This window comes from Terrapene carolina, unplaced genomic scaffold (assembly GCF_002925995.2).
Source record: "Terrapene carolina triunguis isolate 2854851 unplaced genomic scaffold, T_m_triunguis-2.0 Scaffold211, whole genome shotgun sequence".
In the NCBI taxonomy this organism is placed as follows: domain Eukaryota; kingdom Metazoa; phylum Chordata; order Testudines; family Emydidae; genus Terrapene; species Terrapene triunguis.
In genome coordinates, this window is record NW_020664562.1 from 38,893,204 (window position 1) to 38,900,964 (window position 7,761).

The window sequence follows — 7,761 nt, forward strand, 5'->3', positions numbered from 1 at the left end:
GTGGTAAGTTGACAGCTGATGCTCTCCCATCAACTCCACTTGCGCTCTTTGTTCTGGTCGAGTACCGCAGTCGAGGGGAGAGTGCTCAGTGGTCGATTTATCGCTAAATCAACCTCCACTGGATCAATCGCTGCATGCCGATCCGGCGAGTAATGTAGACAAGCCCTTATTAGTGCAGTAGTGAAGACAAGTCCTCAGAGATGCACTAGAGCAATGGTTCTCAGCGGTATGCAGAGGTCTTCCAGGGGGTACAGCATTCTGATATTTGCCTAGTTTTACAACTGGCGACATAAAAGGCACTAGCAAAGTCAGTACAAACTAAAATTTCATACAATGACTTGTTTATTCTCACTGAGATGTAAGTACAATATTTATGTTCCAATAGATTTATTTTATAATTATATGGTAAAAATGAGAAACTAAGCAATTTGTCAGTAATAGTGTGCTGTGATACTTTTGTATTTTGATGTTTGATTTTGTAAGCAAGTACTTTTTAAGTGAGGTGAAATTTGAGGTATGCAAGACAAATCAGACTCCTGAAAGGGGTACAGTGGTCTGGAAAAGTTGAGAGCCACTGCACTAGAGAGCTTCCAGCAAGAGGCAGCTTCTCTTGGGCTAAGAGTTTCTTGGGCAAAAACAAGAATCCAGAGGGTCGGCCCAAAGTTGTGATATCAGACATCTGTGCTTCTGGACAAACCATGGATGTAGTGTATGATTTATGTCAGCAAACAGACGCAGCCAGCCAGACATCCTAAGGAGTATTGGGTTAGCAGCCTCAGCCATGAAGGACCTGCATAGGGTCTGGAATCAAACAAAGGTGAAATGATATCTAAAAGTATGGATTTATCAAACCTGCCTATTTCTGATCCTCTCATATGGATGTGAAACATGGACATTGCTTAAACAAGGGCACGTCTTCACTACCCGCCGATCCGGCAGGTAGCAATCGGTCTATCGGGGATCGACTTACCGCGTCTAGTGAAGACGCGATGAAATCGATCCCTGATGGCTCTACCGTCGACTCCGGAAATCCACTGCGGCAAGAGGCGGTAGCGGAGTCGACGGCGGCGCGGCAGCGGTCGACTTGCCGCTGTCCTCACAGCAAGGTAAGTCGACCTAAAATACGCCACTTCAGCTACGCTATTCACGTAGCTGAAGTTGCATATCTTAGGTCGACCCCCCCGCTGTAGTGTAGACCTAGCCCAAGACATCAGGAGGGTGAGAGGCATTTCATATGCGTTGCCAGCAGCGACTGGTGGGTATAAGATGGTTTGACTCGATCAGTAATAAGGATATAGTTTTAAGAATTGGCCTTGGGCGGACTGAAGTCATCGTTGGCTACTGTTGGCTGGTCCTTTTAGGTCATATTGCCTGTCTCAGAGACGAAGACCTTGTATATCAAGCTCCGAAGACTGGACTTGAGGTCAGGAGGGGACGCTTTCCAGTCATGGACTGGCAGCAGTCACACAGTCACCACACCTGTGATTAACCTACCTGTACCAATCAGTAATAATACTATGGAGCTCTTCAAATAAAGGCATACAGTGTGGTCATGGATACTTGGCACTATGGACCTCTGCTGTCTGAATGTATTGTTGTTCAGTGCAAAACATATATTTAGACCACAACCACATGCTTTGCCCCTGATGCTCTGAGATCCTGGATAAATCACTTACCCTCCTCTCTTCCCTATCTGTATAATGAGGATAATGCCTACCTCCAAAGTGGCGTGAAAGTGAGCATTAATTCAGTAAAGGCTGTGAAGCAATTAAAAGATGTGAAGCATTACATAAGGACAACATACAGTATTATTATATATTAGATTGGAAACTCTTTAGGGCACATACCATGTTTTTCTGTGTCTGCGTACAGTAAATAGCCCCAGGTCCATGAAGCCCGCATCTTTCTGCTTCTATGAATAAGTAAAAAGGTTAGTTTGTGTGTAGGTGCACCACTGCCCTCTATTGCTGAAATCAGAACTGCACAACTGTAACATAGGCCCTATGCTGCTAACATCTAGAGCATTGGTTCCCAAACTGGGGGGGGCATGAAGAAATTCCAAAGGGGGCGTGAGGCTGTGAAATTTTCATAATGAATTTTTTTTTTTATCAGCGTACAAATTTTTTATTTTTATTTATTTAATAGACCAACAGACAATAAATTATATATATCTGTATACATAATAACTATTCATAAAATTGTCCAATTACAGGCCTATATTATTTAACTACAATAAAGTATTAACAATCTTCTCATTTTTGATTATGAATATAAGTAGGCAAGAATAAAGGTATAACATAAAGTACAATAATAATAAAAATACAACTATAAATAAAAGTATATAACTGCAATGTTTTCAAATTTCATACCACGAAATTTGCCTTTCGACGTGTAGGAGTGACGTTTCGGTCGGTGGGAAGGCCGAAGAACGATGTAGAAAGCAACGGAACTTTTTAAATCTTCCTCACTCACAAGAGTGTTTGAGACTGTTCTATCGTGGGAGTGGTTATCTCCACCACTCACCGCGCAAGACCGTCTACTTGCCGGACTAGTGGTGGGGTATATATAGGGCAGTACGCGTCCATACATAATAGTAGTAGTAGTAAATTAACTTGCATCCGTTATTATTATTATTAACGAATCAGGAAAATTATTTATATAGATTTTTTTATTAGTATATTATGGCCGCAATTAAGATAAGGAAGTACTACATTAAGTATGGTTTCACCGTTACGGAAAAAAACAGGATCGATCATCCTCAATGCGTAGTATGCCACGCAGTTCACAGCAGTGATGCCTTGAGACCTAGTCGTCTTGAGTGACACTTGACAAAGAACCACAGCGCTTTGAAAGACAAACCAAAAGAGTTTTTTGCTGCTAAACTTCAAAATTTAAAACGCATGAAACTGGACACTACTGGAGCTTTTCATCCATCAAGAGTTCGCCAAAGTGGTAGAAGCATCTTATGAACTGTCATTGCTCATCGCTAAAGCCAAGAAAGCGCACATAATAGGAGAAACTCTTGTGAAGCCTTGTTTGTTGAAAGCAGCTGATATTGTGCTTGGTGCCGAAAGCAAGAAAAAAATATCAGAAATTTCGCTTTCCAACAATTCCGTGAAACGTCGCATCGATGACATGGCAAAAGATCTAAAACTTCAAGTTGTGCAGGCAGTTTTTCTTTCGCAATTCAGTGCGACGATACCACTGATGTAGCACAATGCTGTCAGTTGCTCGTCTATGTTCGATTCATTAACGATGAAATTGTGAAAGAAGAACTGCTTTTTTCGAAGGAATTGACGACCACATCAAAGGCTTCTGATGTTATGAAAACAGTTTCCGACTGTTTTGAAGAAAATGGACTTTCATGGGAAAAACTGGTTGGTGTATGCACAGACAGTGCTCCAGCAATGCTTGGCTCTTGCTCTGGATTTGTGACATTGGTGAAAGAAAAAAATCCAGCTGTAACCACAACTCACTGTGTCATACACAGACAAGCGTTGGCTGCTAAAACCCTTCCAGATGACCCACTGGACTCATTGAATTTGGCCATCAAAGTTGTCAATTTTGTGAAGAACAGCGCTTTAAATATGAGACTTTTTGCGGCTCTTTGCGTGAATTTGGGAGCGGATCATTGTTTCACACGGAGTTACGATGACTTTCCAAAGGGAACATGCTTTCGAGATTATTCGAACTGAAAGACGAAGTGGAAATTTTCCTCAAGCAACAGAAAAAAGAAGAGTTATATTGTGCGTTTACGGACCAAACGTTTCAATTTCACTGGCATACCTCATGGACATTTTTGAATCTTTGAACAATCTCAGTTTGAAGCTGCAAGGAAACAATGCTGCAAAGATTATAGTGCACCACGATGCCATCAAAGCGTTTACGAAAAAAATCAAGCTTTGGAAATGTCGAACGCCAAGCTCAGATGCCTAATTTTTCATCTTTTCCAACATTTTCATCACTTGCTGAAAATGAAGGTTTCCAAGAACTTTATAAAGAGGATACGAAGAACAAAATTGTGTTTCATCTGGACTGCCTTGCTGACGAATTCATCTGCTATTTTCCAGACAACTTTTCTGGCAGCCCCGTTCATAAATTAGCACGTAATCCGTTCAGTGTTGATGTCAATTCATTGCCAGAAGTATTGTAAGAACAAGCACTCAAAATGAAATATGATTCAAGTGCGAAAGATATTTTCGAAAACTTAAGCCTGGAGGAATTTTGGATAAAATATTTCCCAATTTACTCGAAAGTTGGAGAAGAAGCGCTACCTGTTATTCTTTGATTTTTGTCGATGTACCTCTGTGAAAAAAGCTTTTCAAATTTACTCATAATAAAAACGAAACAAAGAAATCGACTGGATGTCGAAAACGATTTGTGTTGTGCACTTTCATCTTTCAAACCTAGGATTTCCCACCTCATGAAGAAAATGCATCATCATCCTTCACATTAAACTTGGTTTGTTTATGCTATTTCTTATTTTAAATTACATTTTTATTAAATTTTTGTGCCAAGAAAAACTATTTGTGTTTATTTTTAATTTTAAATTATTAATTGAATTTGTTAAAAGGGGGGTTGGATGATGGTAAAGGAGAGGTGGGGGGCATGAGGGTTTCTCGAAAATTAAAAAGGGGGCGTGATGCCAAAAAGTTTGGGAACCAATGATCTAGAGCCAATTCTCTTTTAGCTCATGGGCAACAGAGCTGAGCATTTGGAGTACAGGTCTGTCGCATCTTACGCTGGGGTTACGTTCCGCAGTCAACGCGTAAAGCGAAAATCGACCCTTGAAAATCCCTTAAATCACCCATAAAGTACAGTTTTGTGTATACAGCCCTGTACAGTACTATGTATTGTATACAGCAATGTACAGTACAGTATATAATAAAGACTACATATGCAAAATATAATTTTACAGTATTTTTAATAACATAACAGAGAGACAGAAGAATGAAAGAATAAAAAATGAAAACAGTACAGTACAGTGCAGTACTGTAACCCTGAACAGTCACCAGTCATCCTGGATATTCTTGCTAGTCTTGTACTGTACACACTCCAATGATTAGTCTTCCTCTTCCCCTGACAACACTATCATTGAGTCGTCAGGGCTTGATGTCGATCCAGGAGACGATGGGCCAGGCTTGGGTGATGGAGAGCGAGTCGTAGACGAAGTGGTTGGCTCTGGTTCAGCTCGAGAAGTGTGTAGGCTCTGCTGCTGCTGGTTGTTTTTTCTTTAAAAACATGGTGATTGGCAACTGTCGCTGTTGTCTCTTGAGCTCCTCAAACATTTCTTGGTACGGTCTCAAATCATCCGTAATACTACGTGTGATTTTGAGGCTTCGTTCCATAGAAGGATCATATTCAGAAATTAAATCATTCAAGTGTTTCGCTGCTTGGAACACTTCAGAAAATTTATGAAGATTCCAAGTTGCTGGCTCTTCCTGTTCGTCATCATCTTCGTCTTCTGTAGGAGATTTTATCAGTTCCTCTAACTCTTCGTTAGTCAATGTTTCTCTATGGCCCTCAATTAATTCTTCAATTTCTTCCTCAAGGATGTCGATGAAGCCATCACCACCCACTTGCCTGGCCACCTGAACAATGAGTTTCACTTCTTTGTCAATGGTCAGGAAACCCTTAAAATCATTCACACAGTCTTCCCATAGGTTTCGCCAACATGCATTGACTATTTCAGGCTTGATTGCATCCATTGCCTGTTTAATATAAGTGATGCAATCAGCAATGTTGAAGGACTTCCAACACTCCATCACATTAACATTGGGATCTGCATCCATAGTGGTAAGGATCCGTGAGAATGTAAGCCTCATGTACATGGTCTTGAAACAGATAATGACGCCTTGGTCGAGAGGTTGGAGGAGGTATTGGGGGGGAGAAAGACGACTTCAACGTCGTTATGCGCAAACCGGAGTGCCACAGGGTGGCCAGGAGCATTGTCTACGATCAGCAACACTTTAAAGTCAAGTCCTTTCTCTTCAAGGTACTGCTGACCTCCGGAATGAAACACTTGTGGAACCAATCCAGAAATAATGCTGCCGTCACCCAAGCCTTTTTATTTGATTGCCAGAACACAGGCAGGAGATTTTTGTTCTTGCCTTTTAGGGCACGGGGATTTGCAGCCCTGTAGAGCAAGCCCGGCTTTATTAAATGCCCAGCTGCATTGCCACAAAGCAACACAGTCACACGGTCTTTAGCTGCTTTGAAGCCAGGGGCTTGTCTTTCTGATTTCGAAATGTAAGTGCGGGTGGGCATTTTTTTCCAGAAGAGCCCAGTCTCGTCAGCATTAAAAACTTGTTCTGGAAGATAGCCCTTTTCCTATGATTTTCTTTAATTATTCGGGGTAGGCTTTTGCTGCCTCCTCATTGGCAGATGCAGCTTCACCAGTAGTCTGCACGTTTTTGAGGTTGAAGCGGTTCCTAAAACTGTTAAGCCAACCTTGGCTGGCTTTGAATTCCTTCTTATCAGAAGGCTGTCCCTCTTTGGCAGGAGGTTTGAACAGTGCATAGATGCTAAGAGCCTTTTCTCGCAGCATGTTGCCATTGATAGGCACACGTTTACGGTTCATGTCTTCCAGCCATAAGTTTAATGCCTTTTCAGTCTTCACTAAAGTCTTATCACACACTTGGCTCGTCACCTTAGCAGTTACTGGAGCACTTGATGCCACAGCTTGACAAATTTCTCTCTCTCGAATCTTGATGGCACGGATGCTAGATTAGTTGCAGCCGTATTTATGCGCCACGTTGCCGATGGACATACCGTCTCTCAATAAGTCCAACACAGCCAGTTTTTCCTCCAGCGTTGGAACAGATTGCTGTTTCTTCGGTTGAGCACCAGATGAAGTAGGTGGCTTGTGTTTAGGGGCCATGTTATACGAAAAATACGTACTGTGTCTTTAAACAGTACAGGCACAGTAGAATCTCACTCAGCTGCGAGATGCGCACAGTATGAGAGGCACAGCGGGACTGAGTACTGCAGTGGGAACAGCAGATTCGCTTCTCCCATCTCACACTCTCTCTAGGGCATACGCACTACAGGCGAGTCTCATCTTACACGGGGGTTCCGTTCCGCGGTTAGCGCATAAAGCGAAAACCGCGTATAGTCAAAATTACATTGAGTTGAATGGCGGGCAGAATCGCCCGCACTACAAGTACAGTATTAAAATTGTTATTTTTCTCTTTTTTGTTTTTGTTTTTGTTTTGTTTTTGACGACCGTGTAAAGCTGAAATCGCACATGTTAAATGCACGTAAGACGCGACAGACCTGTATTTAAACTGGTTTTTGTTTTTGTTTTTTTGCCAACCCTCCAGGGTTATTATAGGGGAGAACCTTATCACAGGCCTAAACATAGGCGTGCGCAGCCCATTTCATTAGGGGGTGCACCCAGGGAGCCCCGCCCTAGAGCCCCCAACCCCCCCTGCTCCTTGTCCCCCACTGACTACCCCCTCCTGGGACCCCTGCCCCTAACTGACCCCCAGGACTCCTCCCCCTACCTAAGCCTCCCTGCTCCTTGTCCCCTGACTGCCCCCCTAGGATCCTACCCCCTATCTGTCCCCTGACTGCTCCGACCCTTATCCACACCCCCGCCCCCAGACAGACCCCCGGGACTATTCAACTGCTCCCCACCCCCTGACAGGATCCCCAGAACTCCCGACCCATACAACCCCCCCGCTCCCTGCCTCCCCCCAACCTCTCTCCACATCCCTGCCTCCTGACAGCCCCCCCCAGAACTCCTGACTCATCCAACCC

The 7,761-nt window shown here is 43.0% G+C and overlaps 1 pseudogene; it reads left to right on the forward strand.

Moving 5' to 3' along the window:
- Positions 1 to 2,681: 2,681 nt before the first annotated feature.
- Positions 2,682 to 4,288, forward strand: LOC112122508 (annotated as a pseudogene).
- Positions 4,289 to 7,761: the final 3,473 nt, after the last annotated feature.